This window comes from Dermacentor andersoni, chromosome 1 (assembly GCF_023375885.2).
Source record: "Dermacentor andersoni chromosome 1, qqDerAnde1_hic_scaffold, whole genome shotgun sequence".
NCBI lineage: Eukaryota > Metazoa > Arthropoda > Arachnida > Ixodida > Ixodidae > Dermacentor > Dermacentor andersoni.
In genome coordinates, this window is record NC_092814.1 from 260762248 (window position 1) to 260779060 (window position 16813).

General features: G+C 43.6%; 1 protein-coding gene across 6 annotated transcripts in view; it reads left to right on the forward strand.

Annotated features, from left to right (window-relative positions):
• The window catches only part of LOC129381127 (sulfotransferase 1B1-like), a 337139-nt gene that overhangs the window by 201497 nt on the left and 118829 nt on the right, over window positions 1-16813 (forward strand). Inside the window, exon 2 of one of the 6 annotated variants that reach the window (XM_055063710.1) lies at window positions 9941-10213. The exons of the other annotated variants lie outside the window; for them this stretch is intronic. The gene's annotated coding sequence lies outside the window, so the exon portion shown is untranslated. The remainder of the gene's footprint in view (window positions 1-9940; window positions 10214-16813) is intronic. 6 annotated transcript variants of the gene reach the window in all.

Sequence of the window (16813 nt, forward strand, 5' to 3'; positions counted from 1 at the left end):
TGTTGGAATTCATCACTCCTTTGACATACTTCATCCAATATCAAAAGCAACTAATGTGAGCGCATCAATCCCCACTGTTGCAAGTGGTGGAAGCGTCACGCGCTCTTTGTAAGCAACCAGTAAACTAAAATCAGAGCATTTCTCCCGAATAACTGAATACGATAAGATGAAATTCGTTTTCCGTCGGTTCTTTATGGGGGAAAAACTGGAATCGGTTCTTCCCCAGTGAACCCAGTGTTTCGCAGGTTTTTATTATTATTATTATTCTTTAAAACTCTCTGTTCAGAAACACTATGTGTTCAGTGGAGGTACACGAATAATGAAATGTTTTAACGCAGTCGAAAACGTCTATGCGAAAAAATGTCCACATCGAATATGCGACCAACTACTAAATATATTCGTCAAGGTGAAGTGGCTCCAACGCCGTGGCAATGAATCACGCCATGAACTTCCGGCACGTGCTGGCTGCTCAGCGTGGACCATTCAACCTAAGGTTTCGCAGAAAGTAAATCACAAGCTATGCATAAAAAGCTCTCGTTGGCACCTGAATTCCAAGTATTGATCGTAAATGCATCGTGTTTGCGTTAGTCTTTGCACCGCCTATAAAAATTTTCACAGCTTGCTTTGTGCTTTCCAACTCCTGTCAACGCACACGTGCGGGTCAAGCAAACGGGCCAGTTTTGTAACATGAAAACGGCAGTGTATAAACTGCGACTGCTTTTCCTGCCAGTGAATTATAGATAATGCTTTCTTTACCACTTTAAGAGGAAACTTTAGCTTGAGAGCTCCTATGGAAACACAAAGAAAGGCAGAAATCTTTTTTTTTTTTTTCGCCTTCATTCAACCATGTTTGATGAGGTTTGCTACATTTAAAAGAAGAAAGGTTACAATTGACCGACAACTGAACGAATTTTTTTTATTATTATATTTATGCTGTCAAACTTTACAGCGATTACCGGAAATGAAATATTTGAAAACATGAAACAAGTTTACAACTGTACCTCGGTTTAAAAAACGATCTTACGCTTCCGTAAACTCATCTTTTGGGTTGTACTTGAAGTGGACGAAACCATATATACAATTCGCCATTATGAATGAAACCATCAATTTGTCAGTATAGAACATTAGCTGTGTCCATAGCAGTATTGTAACGAATGCACGTATGCTCTAAATTAATACATCATATTTGTCCGCTTTGGACTTTCTAACATATAGAGTTTACAGCCTTGGAGACGCGTTATGAAGTTGTTAACTCTGTGCATCATATATATATTTGGCGAATTGCGGCAATCTTTTGTAAAGACCTGATGCCCACAATCACAACTCAGCTTCTAAGAGCCGCTATAATTTGGTTCGTTTTCCTAAGTGCAATAAATTTTATTCAAACTATTTGAGTGGTTATTTTTTGTGATGAAAATCTTTTCTGGTGAAAATATTTGTGCATTTCGCGTGTAATTCAATAAGGAACAAAAATCAAAATTAATTATGTGGTTTTATGTGTCAAATTAATGATCTTATTACGAGGCATGCCGTAGCTGGGGAATACGAATTCAATTTTGACCGCGTGGGGTTGCTTAACGCGTACCTAAATCAAGGTAAGTGAGCGTTCTTGCATATTGCCTCCCGTGAAATCCGGCCGCAGTGGCCGGGAATTGAACCCGCTACCTCGTGTTTAGTAGCGCAACGTCATAACCACTAAGCCACCACGGTGGAATTGAATAAAGAATTGGCCGTTCACTACGAGATAAAGCTTCCTCTTATGCCTGCCATCTAAATCGCGTCTTTCACGTCATAGGCGTCATTTTCTGAACCACGTTCGCGCATGACCTCCCTTTGTTTTAGAAATACAAAGAATTTCAGGTTAACTTGAAAAGCAGTTCCGTTCAATGGTTTTACAACAGTGTCGCATAATTTATATAAGTATATAGTAAATGCCTGGGAGTTGCATGTCGTATGGCAGTCAAGCCGATATGGGGGCCAAGGACGACCCATCATACTATGATGGCTGCCGGTTAAAGGAGTATATGAGCGTGAGATAAAGGCTAAAATGCCTCGAAAGCGAATATGTACTTAAGAAAAAAACAATGGCACGTAAGTGACATGAAGAGAATCGCTTACGTTAGAGTAATAAAAAAATACATCTTGAGGGCTTATACGTGCCAACACCACAACCTTATCATGAGGCACGCCGTAATGGAGGATACCGGAATAATGTTGACCAACTGAGGTTCTTGAACGTGCACCCAATGCACGGCACGCGGGCACTTTTGCATTTCGCCCCCCATCGAAATGCGGCTGCCGCGACCACGTGCTTAGCAGCGCAACGCATTAGCGGCAAGACCCCCAGGGCGGGTTAAATTGTGCCATTTAGCGTTAACGACAGCTCGTTTCGTCACGTTCTCGAATAAAAATGAAGTTCAGTAGGCAGTTCAGAATTGTGTCGCGTACAACAACGTATGCGTGTCTGCTGATTATCGCGAAGCCTGCTCGCTAAGTTAACCATTTCGTAAAAGTGGGCTCATGGAGTCAAGGCCAACCAAACTGAGAGCAGAACACAGCAAGACCGAAGTCGCGAACAAATCCGGCACTTGCACACAAAGAAATTATGACAACCACGGAGGAAAAACTTGCTACGTCGAACATGCTGACACCTTGTGGCCGCTGACGTCACCCATCACCGATGCTACTTCGTGGCCTAATGAACGCATTCAGTTTCCCAGTAGTATTTTTAAAAAAGATGTTCGGTACTTAGGTGGATTCAGGTTGGTTGGTCTCTGCACGAAAGCGCACGTGCGCGTAGAGAGAGTCAGGAAAAAAGTTTCGCAACTTGACATCGAAGCGGAAGAAATTATACTAAGAAACCAATGGAACCGGATGGCGCCGCATTACCACCGAACGATACCGCTAGGATCTTATATGTTTCTTTTTTTTTTAATTCAAAGCATTCTTTGTCTCACTTCAGAAACCTTGCGCTAAGTAAGTAGGTACGTTCGTGTCAAGCCGCGTTTCGGGCCTCTTTGTATCGGCCGCGCATTTCTCTTATTGCGTGACCGACGGTAGGATAGAAAATTTTTCTTCCAGCATAGTAGCCCAATGCTCTGTCAATTTGGCAACGATATTTTTTAAAGGGACACTAAAATGAAACACTAAGTCGGTTCAGATGGATAAGGTATTGTCGAATCGGTTTATTTTTATTCATTGCGCGGTGATATGCTAAATATTAATATTAAATGAACGTCAAAGTTCCATTTTTCGGATTTCACGCCGAAACCCCAGAGCACGTATGCCAGTGTGACGTCACGGATTTCAAAGTATATTTCCCATTTGCGCTGATGTGCACTGAGTAAAAGTTCTTGAAACTTCAAAAAATAATTCTTTGGCTCTTGTAGAATACATTGCAGGCCATTTTTACAAATGAAAATTCAACTAGGGCCGAGCAGGCGCTCCTAAAGTGCGTGACGTCGAGACGGACTAGTGCAGGAACTTCAATGCGGCGTCGCCCCCCTGTCTTTTCTTCTTGCGTCTCTTCTGGCTTATACCAAGCGTTTCTCGCGGTAGGAGTGGATTTTTTAGTATTGTACAAGGGTAATTCAACTAACACAGCCAAAATAATTTTTCTCTTCAGTGTCCCTTAAAGCGAAGTTTTTCATCCTCTTGCTGCGGTTTAGAGGTATCTATATAGCCGCTATCGACTGCGCAGGCGCATGATGCCAAAACGCCGCACTCCTACAACTCATAGAAATTGAGCAACAAGATACCGGGTGTTTCTGCGAACACGTTCAAAATTTCTTAAATATTGCCTGTTGCAGGTAGCACATTTCTAGCCCACGAGCTTGCCTAATCGAAGTGGCGAACATTACTTGAGCAAAATATTTAAATGCATGCTCGGCTAATATACAAGAATGAACTAATAAAGTTTTTAACTAATTACCTTTTGACATATATTGCAGTTTACAAATATTAGCTGGAGAGTTGACAAGGCGGATCCTCTTGGAACGAATGCTGAGGATGACACCATTTTCTATAAATTATTTCCCGAACTATGCGGAGAAACGCATCAATGCTCCAGTTACTTTTGTGCTTCAATGCATAAAACGACGTTATCTTACGAAAGTAAGCGGAACGAGAGTGCATTTTTACCGCACGTTTGACGGCGCGTATCTCGTAAATGGTGTCGTCCACACAATTCTTTTCAAGTGGATGTGTCTTGCAGTCTCTCGCTGCCGCTCGCAATCTGCCTCTCGCTGCCTGGCACGAGGCAGTCGCGCCACACTTGGCTCCCTTTGCAACGTGCCGCACGAAACAGATTGTCCGCGCCAGCCAACATATCACGGAATGAAAACACATATAGAGCTGCGCTCAAATTTCGCATTAGGGATTATCCTAATCGTCGGTGAATTTTAAAGCGAAAACTTTGCTGGCCGCGAACTTGCGATTTCGCCGTGGCAGTGCTCCGAGGAGGCACACGACGTCATAACGCGCGCCTCGCCGCAGATATTTCTCTCTCTCTCTCTCTCGCTCCCTAGTCACTACTGCGCATGCGCCACTAGTAGCATCGAGCCACCCGTGTTCCGCCGCTGCGCAGCGCCGCGTCTTTCGCCCGCCGCCGTTTGGTGTGACGTCACACGTGTTCCTCGTCGTTGCGCTCGCCTCCGCTCGCTTCGCCAGCTGCGTCGCATGCCTGATAACATGTCGGAGGATTGAAAAGGAGAGCTCGCGTGCGCCGCAGCCACAGTTCAGGCCGCAGTATGGACGGCGACAATTCTTGTAAGCAGGAGGAGGCCTGGAATCGACATCGGAACGAGATGAAGAGGAAATGAATCGCTCAGGAAACAGATGAACAGCGCGCCGAAGGACTGGCTAAACGCGGCAACATAGCTAGACAACCAGACTAACCTTGACTTGCAATAAAGATTAACCAAGGCTAACCATGCTATGCCCTAGCTTTCGCTACGTATATCCTGGCATGGCCGAGCTAAGCCACGGCCAATTTTTTTATGCAGTCGTTACAATGTGTAGCAAATAGCCACGAACCTTATTAAAACAGCTCTAAGACGAAAAAAGGGGTCTTCCGTACTCGATACATTTGTTCGCGGTTTATTTATTTATTTATTTATTTATTAGGGATGCTATCTGTCTGGTGAGGACCAATATAGGAGTGGAGTAATAAAATAGAAAAAGGTGAACAATGAGAGTAAAGACATTGAAGCTATCTATTGACAGCAGCTCCTGGGAGTCGAGCGAGTGCTAAATTAATTAAATTATGGGGTATTACGTGCCAAAACCACTTTCTGATTATGAGGAACGCCGTATGTGGGGGACTCAGGAAATTTAGACCACCTGGGGTTCTTTCTCGCTACAATCTAAGATCAAATTTATCTTTGCTCATGATGTTTGAATGCATGTTGCATTGACGAGGTGGTTAGGATAGAGAACACTGTGCTTTCCTATTGTTCTTTGTTTGACATTGCAAGCCGCCTGGAGCTTCGTGAGTTTCGGAAATCAACTTAAGGAGCACTGCACAGGCGCAAAAAGCACTGCAAGCGCTGTTTCTTCTGCGTGGTCTGCTACAGTGGCGGGTGCTCTTTACTTTAGGAAGCGAAAATGTATCTGTGTCGCCAAAAAACAGCCTGCTTGTCTGTTCGCCTTTATCGGATATTCATCTGCGATGTGTGATGTTCGCGGTTGTTAACTGAGTAGTGAGCAGCCGAGCAGATTTTGCTGAAAAAGAGCGAATTCAGCTTCGCAGTAACTCGTACGAAGGTGCGTACGTCGGCGGTTAGCGAACCGCGCGCTCCAGTGTTCCGCAAAGTTTTAATTGTTCCCTCTTTAAAAAAATAAATTATGTGGTTTTACGTGCCAAAACCACTTTCTGATTATGAGGCACGCCGTAGTGGAGGACTCCGGAAATTTTGACCACCTGGGGTTCTTTAACGTGCACCTAAATCTAAGTACACGGGTGTTTTCGTGTTTCGCCCCCATCGAAATGCGGCCGCCATGGCCGGGATTCGAGTTCCCGCTTTACAGCGCACAATTTCATCTAGAGTAGGAAATTCTCATAGACAGTTGACCAATGGCATCCAGCTTTTCGAAGCTATAGTCTTCCTGTAATAGGCATTCTGCAGAAGTAGGAAGGCAGGGAGTAAATAAAACGGTTAACAATGCAATCCGTAAGTGCCTCATTTAAAATTTCATGGATCACGATAATTTAGCTGTAAGAAACTGATAACAAATGCTTTCAACCGGCTGTTAAGAAAGCGACGTTACCAAACCCATTACCTTAATATAGCGTCACTTACAATTAGAGCATAGCTTGCTAAATTTTTGGGCCTTATCTTTAGCACGAATCCTACAACGAAGTATGAGTGTTGATCAACACGAATTTAAAGAAATGTTTTGCGGAAACAGTACTGAAAATTGTTCCAGCGATTGCGTTGCAAGTAAGGATATAACTTATTACGTCCATTTCTTTTCTAGACTAAAGCCCCAACAGGGACAACATCTCCCCTGAATCTACCCGCCGTGGTTGCTCAGTGGCTATGGTGTTAGGCTGCTGAGCACGAGGTCGCGGGATCGAATCCCGGCCGCGGCGGCCGCATTTCGATGGGGGCGAAATGCGAAAACACCCGTGTACTTAGATTTAGGTGCACGTTAAAGATCCCCAGGTGGTCGAAATTTCCGGTGTCCTCCACTGCGGCGTGCCTCATAATCAGAAAGTGGTTTTGGCACGTAAAACCCCATAATTTAATTTTTAATTTTTTTCCCCTGAATCGCTGTCTCGCTTGTGTCAGTGTATGCGAAATGTACTGCCTTCATCCTTTTAATCGGTCTCGTTTGGCGATAATGTTTTGCCTAATTAAACACAGTAATGAAGGAGACGCGCCTAGTGTTTTAGGTAGCAGCTTGAAGACGACGACGACCCATGCGGTGATTGCAAACTAGCTCGTGCTGTTCACGGCTGCTAGGCTGCTCCTAGACTGACTATTACTTGTGTAACTAAACCTCATTACATATGATGCACATTGCTCGAATCACGCAAGTCACCCTGGAGCTCCGCATTCGTACGTTGCCCACTAACACGGACGCGACCACCGCACTGACTGAACCTATGGCTGCCCCGTCATTATCTCATCACAAAAAAAATAACTTCCGACAAAAGATTTGTTTTTGTCTGATTGTCACATGCAAAGCAGAAATAATAACATGACTTTTACTGTTCAAAACTTGTAAGAAGCTTTGTTATGTACTTATGCGCCTATATATAATGCGCATTTTGCACTGTGAATGCGTGATACTCAGTTCTGCAAAGTTTTGTGTATTGTATCGCCTACTGTGCAAAATTTTCTCATAAACACTCAAAATAAGGTACATTTCTCTGCCTATTATTGTCCTGCCGAAATGCAATGGCATGCTGGCGGGCGTACCTTGAACGGAATAGGGTAAACTTTTCAGGAACACAGATATTGCGCTTGCACTTAATTAATACGTGGACAACGACTCACACAAAAAGAAATTGCCACATTACAGGAAGACTTATCCCTGATAGGACGTAACTTTTATGCTTGCCTGCCAACCCCCCTCCCCTCTTACATATGAAAAAGCATAATGCCATCATCATTATCCACATAAAAAAGATTTAGTAGTAGCCGAAATAAAAGCAAGGAACGTGTGAAATTAGAGTAAATTCAGCACCGGGCCTCTAAGTTTTCTTGTTTTTTTTAACCGCACTGGTTACAGGAAACGCTAAAGAAAAGTTATTGGCATCACGCCATATTTAATTCGTTTTATTCCTTTCATAAATTCGCTCACTGGCCTTGCGATGTGAGTATGCTCCTTAGTCTGTATAGCCTTAGTGGATCATGGCGTTCTTTTACTTTTCTATAGGTGTGCTTAAAGCGCAAAGTATACTCGATCTTTTTCCTAGGTGTGTGCGGTCCATGTCTGGAGTGTACATGTATACGACTCAGGAGCATGCTGGCTGCATTCGAACACTTACCTAATTTTTAGGTGTTTTGTATTTAAAATACACTATTTATAAATTTTTGTTTGTGCTCTTTGCATTGTTGGGCATTCTATGTAACAAAAGAAAGAGATATTACCTTCGTCGCAAAATGATCGTCTTCCAAGGTAGAAGCAGGTTCAGTTCCAGGCCGGGGTGAGATTGCTACTGCGAGCGATAGTTTGTATGTGCCGAGGCTAGCACAGGACGCGTGATTGTGCGGCTACCCAACTTCACTGTCATCGCAACGATGTAGGCCGATGCTGATCAAGGCCTATGGAGTAGCGTTGAGCGACAACTCTTAAGTCTATATATAGTTGCACGTTAAAGATAAAGTGAGTTCTAGACGTTGTCAGTAACTGAGAGCCAAATAATTATAATGTTCTCCAATGCAAAATTATTTCGAAAATCGGAGCAACCGCTGCGGCTCATAGGATATCGTTTGGTGCCACAAAACAGTTCATCGGCGCAGCGTTATTGCGTTATTTCGCATGACGCAGCACTGCAAGGGAACCTCATTGCAATAACTGCGCGTTCGCGCTGTTATGTCCTATTTTATCCATCAAGCCGCCAATTAGGCTGGCTCCTTTTGGCCCCATGATAGTTCGCGCTAATGCTGTGTGCCGTTGTCAGGTGTGCGCGCGGCTGCATTTGCTGATGGTTGTTTTCGGGCTGGTATGGTCCGCTTAGTGTGACGTGTCGCCTTCTTTATTGCAAGTGATTCTGTCCAACGTGCTGAAGGGATTTAGCTAGGCATGGCCGGAGGGAGTTTCTGCTGCCGTTGAGGTGTATGGAGCACCCAGCGCGTGATGCATGCGCTCGTGTTCGTGCATATACAATCAACCTGGGACCCAGGCATGTTGCCGCACGCGACCTTGCTGCGGCATTCACCCCCTAGTTCGCCTAGGCTTTGTTTTAGTTGCTGTGAGTATTTGACGGAGCATACAAGACGGTAGTAACAGCGTAAGTGCCTTTTTGTTGTTTACATCGACGAGCGCTCAAACTATATGTTATCTGCAGATACATTGCGTGGTGAGTTGCTTAGGTGCGCCTTTTGCCTCCTATAGTGAAGTAGCAGTGATTAGTACAACAGCATATCGTATAGCCTGAGAGGTCCTGTCTCACGCAACCACCAATTTTTCAGAAATCATGTTCTCACTAAAAGCCGTTGCATTCTATTTACACCATGTCTATTGCATATTGCTTCTATATACAGCAAATATATGGTATTTACTAGCAAATACAAATCCACATTAAATAGCAATTGAGCTATTGCTAAAGTGCTCCGATTTTTAACAAATGTTATGCCTACGTGCTCATAGTGGTATATAAAACGTTTTATCCAGCGCACCGGTCGTCATATTGACCTGGCTTGTTTCATAAATACTAAGATTATGTGTGGTTACTTTGTTACCATGGATTGTGTGGTTCAGTTACTGCAAGCAACTCGTCTGGTGCGGTGGTAATACAATCAATATTCGGCTCAATCAGATTCAAGTTCTCGCATACCACAACATCAACGGCATCGGAACTTTCTGTTCTCAGAGGAGCTGTTGGCTACATCCATCAACAGCCATCTGACCCGTGGGCGATATTTCGTTACTTTAAGGTGGCCCTCACCCGCCGTGGTTCCTCAGTGGCTATGATGTTGGGCTGCTGAGCACGAGGTGGCGGGATCGAATCCCGGCCACGGCGGCCGCATTTCGATGGGGGCGAAATGCGAAAACACCCGTGTACTTAGATTTAGGTGCACGTTAGAGAACCCCAGGTGGTCGAAATTTCCGGAGTCCTCCACTACGGCGTGCCTCATAATCAGAAAGCGGTTGCTTGCAGCAGCGGCATAACTGGCAGCAGCGGCAACATAACTTGCAGCAGCAGCAAAACTGGCAGCAGCGGCATTGCATGACCCACATCTGAAGCCTGATTCCTCTGTTTGCGCAGCTGTCCTTGTCGGCCGCTGTTTCTTCGGTGAACATCTTCGTGGTGCCATCCCGCCGCCTTGCTTCCCTGGACGGCGCTGAATCATCCACACTGGGTGAATCTGCGACTGCGTAGCCACTTCGTGGTCTGCTGCTGGCATCGGCAAAATCACCGCTGGAGATCGCTGCTATCGCTGCGCGCCCTATAAACAAGCCGACATCGACGCCTGCTCTTCACTGGCAGCAGCGGCATTGCATGACCCACATCTGAAGCCTGATTCCTCTGTTTGCGCAGGTATTCCTGAGTTTTTCTTGTATTCCTTTTTTTTCCTGCCACTGCTGCTGCCATCAACTGTTTTTTTTTTGTTTTTTTTTCCTATCCGAGTCTCTGTTTAATACTCATAACATGCCAACGAATGCAGAACTATCAAAGAAAATTGAAGAGCTGGAAGTTAAGATTAACAACATGGCTAAAAGCACGCATGAACTAGTCTTTGGTAAGATCTTGCTAAGAATGAAGGAGTCTGGGATTGACGTTGTCGAGCTAAAGAAAGAAGTTGATTCCTTGAATACAAGTACCGAGCACTTGAACGGGCTTGTAAAAGAACTACGTAGCCAAAATACAACCCTAATTGCTGAGAACAAACAACTGAAATCTCAAAACCAGTCATTGACTCGGAAGATGGAGGAGCTTGAAGAGTACTCTCGGCTTGGCAATGTCCAGATCAAGGGCATTCCCTGCTCCCAAGGAGAGGACTGTATCGCAATAATGACAACAGTAGGAGACAAAATTAGCTGTCCCGTATCGCCTAGCGATCTGGACATTGTTCATCGTGTACCCACCAGAGCTAACGACAAAAGAATATCATTGCTCGGTTTTGCTCCAGGACTAAGAAAGCTGATTTTGTGAGTAAAGCGCGTAAAGCCAAACTCTGCCTTAGTGACATTGGATTTTCTGGCTCATTTAATGCTCCCGTCTTTGTAAATGAGCATCTAACCCCATCCAACAAGGCTCTCTTTTCGAAAGCCCTAACTTTGAAGAAAGAAAGGAACTGGATGTTCCTTTGGACGGACAACTGCCAAATCAAGGCTAGGAAAACCACTAACAGCAAAGTTCTCCGCATTCAAAACGAATCTGACCTAACCAAAATAGACTAGAGCTCATTGTTTAACCAATTGACATAACAATTACGGCTTCCCTACTGAAACCCCATCAAGTGAATTCCTTTTTAAGGGGATTTCATTCCATCATTCATTTTAACGCGAGGAGTCTTCGTAAGCACTTTGACTCAATCGATAATTTCCTCACATCGCTAACTTGTTCATTTTCTCTAATTGCTATTACTGAAACTTGGTTATCTGACGACGACAAAAATTTATATTGCTTCCCTAACTATAAATCGGAATACTGCAATAGATTAACGAGCTGTCACGGTGGTGCGGCCATATTTGTTTCCCCTAATATTGCTTATCGAAGAAGACATGACCTATCCTTAACCATTACTAGTTGCGAATCTGTTTGGATTGAATTCAGTAACTGCTTTCTTGCTCAGGACAACAAGGATTTCATATTTGGCTGCATTTACCGTTCTCCTTCATCATCAGTTAATGATTTCTGTACCAATCTTGATCATATCTTACACACTATATCACTGGAAAATAAGAATGTTGTTATAATGGGTGATATAAATATTAATTTACTCGATGAAACATCACCCATATATATTCACTATACTAGTTTGTTCCATAGCTACGGATATGTTGGTTTAATTGACGTCCCCACACGTGAAGTTTCTAACGACACAGATACACTTATTGATCATGCTCTTTCTAACCTCCTTCATTCACCAGAGGCAAAAGTTTTGCACATCGACATCACCGATCATTATCCCCTGCTCTTACGCTTCAACTCCAACGTACGACCTTGCCCACCTTCACATACTAAAGACGTTCTGGACAAAGTCGGCTTCATAACTGCTGTTGCTAATACAAATTGGTCTGAAATTAAATCACTAAACGACCCACAGAAAGCATTTTCCACATTTTTTTTCACGTAAGATATCATACCTACGGCAGTTCACCTGCAAAAAGAAATGTAAAAAAACTGTAGCATTTTCTCACAATCCATGGATCTCGCAGCAGTTATTAACAGCATTGCGTAAACGGGATAACTTATATAGGAAAACCAAAAGGCAACCGTTTAACATGAACTTACGTGCCCGATATAAAAACTTCTGTAACACTCTTACCTGTAAACTAAAATCAGCTAAACGATTGTACTTCGAGCAAAAAATTTTACAGGCGGCTAATAACAGTAAAAAAAATAGGAGATTGTCAACTCTTTCTTAAACAGGAACACACGACTAAACCAAGTATCCAGAATTTTAAATGATGGAGTTGAGCTAAATTCCCCTGCAGATATGGCTGAGGCTTTCAGTAGTTTTTTCTTTCCTAACAATTTACCTTCCCCTACACAGACCATCAACATGAACCGTCTACCTCATTCATTCTTTTTGTTTCCTACAACGCCAGAAGAAATAACTGCAGTTATAAATAATGTAAAAGTGACAAGCGCTGGAATTGATGAGGTCCACCCTACTAACATTAAATTAATTGTGCACTTAATTTCAGATATAGTTTCATTTATTGTTAATTTATTTTTCAAGGCTGGTTTATTTCCTTCTGAACTTAAGCGTGGCAAAATCATCCCAGGTTTTAAGAAAGGCGATAGCTCATTATTAAATAATTACACACCTATTTGCATTCTACCATTCTTTGGGAAGTTATTGAGAAACTAATTGAAATACGGCTAACAACATACATTTCTAAATTTAATATTCTCTCCTCAGGCCAGTTTGGTTTTCGCCACGGATATTCCACAGAGATGGCACTTATTCATCTTACTGGTCCACTAAAAAAAATTAATTGACGAAGGATTTCTCGCCGCCTCAGTTTTTATCGATCTAACGCAAGCATTTGATTGCATAAATCATAAAATCCTTTTCGAAGCTCGAAGCAATTGGCATTTGTGGGCCTGCTCTCTCACTACTAAAAAGCTACTTATTTAACAGAGTTCAAGTTGTATCCATTTCCAACGCTTATTCTCGACAGCGAATTACTAACGTTGGTGTGCCCGAGGGATCTATCCTGGGGCCACTTCTGTTTTTAGTTTATATTAATAATTTACCTAACTGTCTTTCTTCCACAAAATGCATTCTGTACGCAGATGACACCACTATATTCACATTTCATAATGATATCTTATCTCTCGTTAATAAGGTAAATACTGACTTAGAAAATATCCTAAGGTGGTGTAATGTTAACATGTTATCTATTAATGCAACTAAGACTAAATTTGTTGTATTCTCTTCTCATCAGCGAAACATACCATTCATTCCACCTATCACTTTCGGTTCTCACCGCATTCCTCCATGTTCATCTTTCCTTGGTATTCTACTCGATTGTAATTTGAAATATCACACTCATATTGCTCACATAAAAAGAAAATAGCTTATGGTATACGCATCTTAATTAAAACACGCCCTTACTTCACACGTGCCACATTACTCTCACTTTACCACTCTTTTGTCCACTCTCACATTACTTATGGCATAATATGTTGGGGTAACACCTATAATATTCATACTGCATCTCTCCAGACAGTTCAGAACCAAGCCATAAGAATAATTACTTACAGCCCCCGCTTTTCTAATGCCACTTCCCTACTACACGAGAACAACATACTTACCATATCTAGACTCACTAAATAAAACCTAGGTATTTTGTTTTACAGATTTGTGAATAATGAGCTTCCATCGATCCCATTTTCACCTTCTAACCTCATGATTCATAGTACCACCAGATTTGCGTTGAATAACATTTTTCTTTTACCAAGAATCCGTACTAACTATGGTAAACAGACTGTAGAATTCTCTTCCATATCAATATGGAACACCCTTCCTTTCACAATGAAAAACGCAATGTTTGTCACATTTTAAAAGAGAACTAAAAGTGCATTTTTTATTGACAGATTAACAAGGATTACTGTAGTCGGTCATTTTTCGCTTTTTTTTTCTTTTTCCTCTTTTTTTTTCTTTTGTTGTATATAAACTGCTGGTATTTTGTTCCCGCACAATTTTGCTGCTACCATGAGATAAGCTAAATCTTGTTATTTTTTGTAATTTTGTATTTTGTTCTGTAACCGTTCTTTTCTTGTTGCTTGTATACTTCCTTATTGTATGCTGTTGTTGCTTTTAGATGTTAACTACAATAACTGTTCTTGTACAGGAGGTCCCGATACAGTCTTTGACTATGGGACCTCCTTCTGCATACTAAGTACTTGTAACGTGACCCAACTTCTAATTATAAATTTTGATTCTGATTCGGCACGTACAACCCCATAATTTACATTTAACAAGGTAGCCCTCAAAATTCTGCACACAAACATATATGGCATGACCCTCATGAAGAGCTGGTATCAGAAATCAAATGATTGTACCACCACGCTGTTGGCGCACAATTAAATTGCGGTTGCTACCGGGCCATTGCGGCATGACCTGTCACGAGAGCATACCGACTAAGCCGCGCGTTCCACCCACCAACAAGTACGGCGCGTGCCTGTGCCATTGTCAAAACCTGACACAGCGCGACAGCTTCGCCTATACTTGCTCATCGCAATGAAATTCAGGAAAGTGTGCCAACTAGCGACTGCGCTCTTTTGAACCTTCATTGAACCTTTGACTACCGTCTGGGTTATCCGAATGCAGAGCAACTTCGTGGTGTTGCTTGTGGCTGGGCGTCACCTTTACAAACGCACATTGTTACCGCATCGGCATGATGGGCAGTGCCCAGTGCCCCTGGGCAGTATCGAAGATAAATGTCTCTTATATAGTACATTAAATACTCTTTAGGTATTTTGTATCTGTACCGTGATACGTCTGGCAAGACGTATCACGGTACGACGACGATGACGCTGTTCGATCTGTTCTCACCTCAGCTCTTAATTTTTCCATAAGTTTTACTATTCATTGAGTGAGTTATTTATATCCTTGGAAGACGGCCGCATCTTTAAGGCGGTACTGTCCCTATGGAAAGGGTACGGCTGCTCCGGCACCGGCATCTTTAAAGGGACAGCGCCATCCGAAGGAAGCCAGCGTGGCGGAGGCGGCCATGGCCTCGCAAGGCGTGGATCTGGCAGTCATCAGGGACGATCAGCAGTCCAGTGCGTCATCATCGCTCAGTGGGGACGACTCAACTATCATCGACCCTGACGAGGAAGTGGCTGACATGGCGGAAGTGGAAAGCGACGGCTTCAAGGTGGTGAGTCATCGGAAGCAAAGAACGGTCGGAATCCCAGTGATAGTTTTACCAACAGAGAAAGGTGCTGATTTGAGAGAGCAGAACCCTATCGGGCTCTTCGAAGCCATTAAAGTGCTGCTGGGATCTGCTCCGATTCGCAGTCGCTTCACAACGCAAGGTGCTCTTCATCTAGATATCGCAACGGAAGAGCAAGTTGACGTTCTTCTCCGGTGCTCTCAGATTGGTGACATAAGAGTTAAAGCCCGGTTGCCCCACTCCTACATGACGAACACATGTGTTATTAGGGGAGTACCAGTGTGGTATTCAGAAAGCGAACTTCTTGACTACTTGAAACCGCAAGGTGTTTTGCACGTGAAACGTATGATGCGCCGGGTGGAGACTCAAGAAAAAGAATGGGCAGCGAAGCCTACTAACTATGTTGTGCTAACGGTTGCTCCCAACACCGAGCGCCCAGAGAAAATTGACCTCGGTTTTACCAAGCATGCAGTCAAAGAATTCGTTGAAACTCCTCCCCGATGCTTTAAGTGCCAACGCTTTGGGCACGTAGCCAAAGTTTGCATCAAAGATCAACGTTGCAAACGATGTGGTGGCGCCCACGATTACAAAGCCTACAAGGCAGATTTTGCTTGCGCTAATTGTGGGGGTGACCATCCAGCGAGCTTCGGTGGCTGCCCCTTCCGTATAAGCGCCTTACACCGTCGAGTGTCCTTCATTAGTGGTCCCAAACCACGACCTACTGAGAAGCCGATACCTCGGAAGAGTCGGAAGTTGAGTTCCCTGCGTTAGAGTCGGAAGTTCGTGGCTTGGTAACAAGCAACGTCAGTGAGCGACCTGACCCTAGCAAGACGGCAAAGTCCTCTGTGGGTGAGTCGGTTGGTCGATCTGCTTCAGCCAAAAGTGTCCAAGTTCCTCAGCGACCAGATCACAACCAGACTCGAAGACAAGGAGGACATTCCGTTGCCTCAAAAGAGACGAAGAAACCAGCTGCAGCGGCCAAGAATGAGACCCAGTTCGCATCTTTTGTTGAAGTGGTGAGGCAGTGCGTCCAGCAAAATAAGGAGCTCAAAAATCGGGATCTGTCCGACCTTCTGCGAGTTTTGTTTGAAGTCCTCCGCTCATATGTTCAAGCGATGCAGACTGGCACCCTGAAGAACTTTCTACAGCTCGTTCTTTCCTTTGAGTTCATGATTACCGCCTTCGCAGTGAACTTTGCCTTATAATATGGCTAGTTTTCTTAAACCTCGTGCAACAAAAAATCACCGAAAAGTGCCGTTTATTATCCAATGGGACTGCGCTGGGATTATAAGTCGATTAGCAGAACTGAAATTATTTTTGAAAGAAACATGTGTTCCCGTATTGGCCCTCTCGGAGGCTGGCCTACCAAGGGGGAGATCTTTGAGTGGATATGTTGCGCACAAGAATTGCAGCATAAAGTTATTTCCCACAGGAAGTGCCGCACTTTACATACGAAGAGAGATTCCTCATGTGGCTGTGAACGTCACCGATCTTTGCACCGATAATATTGAGGTAGCGGCTGTGAAGATACGGCTCGGCTTCCGAACTCTTTCTGTTGCAT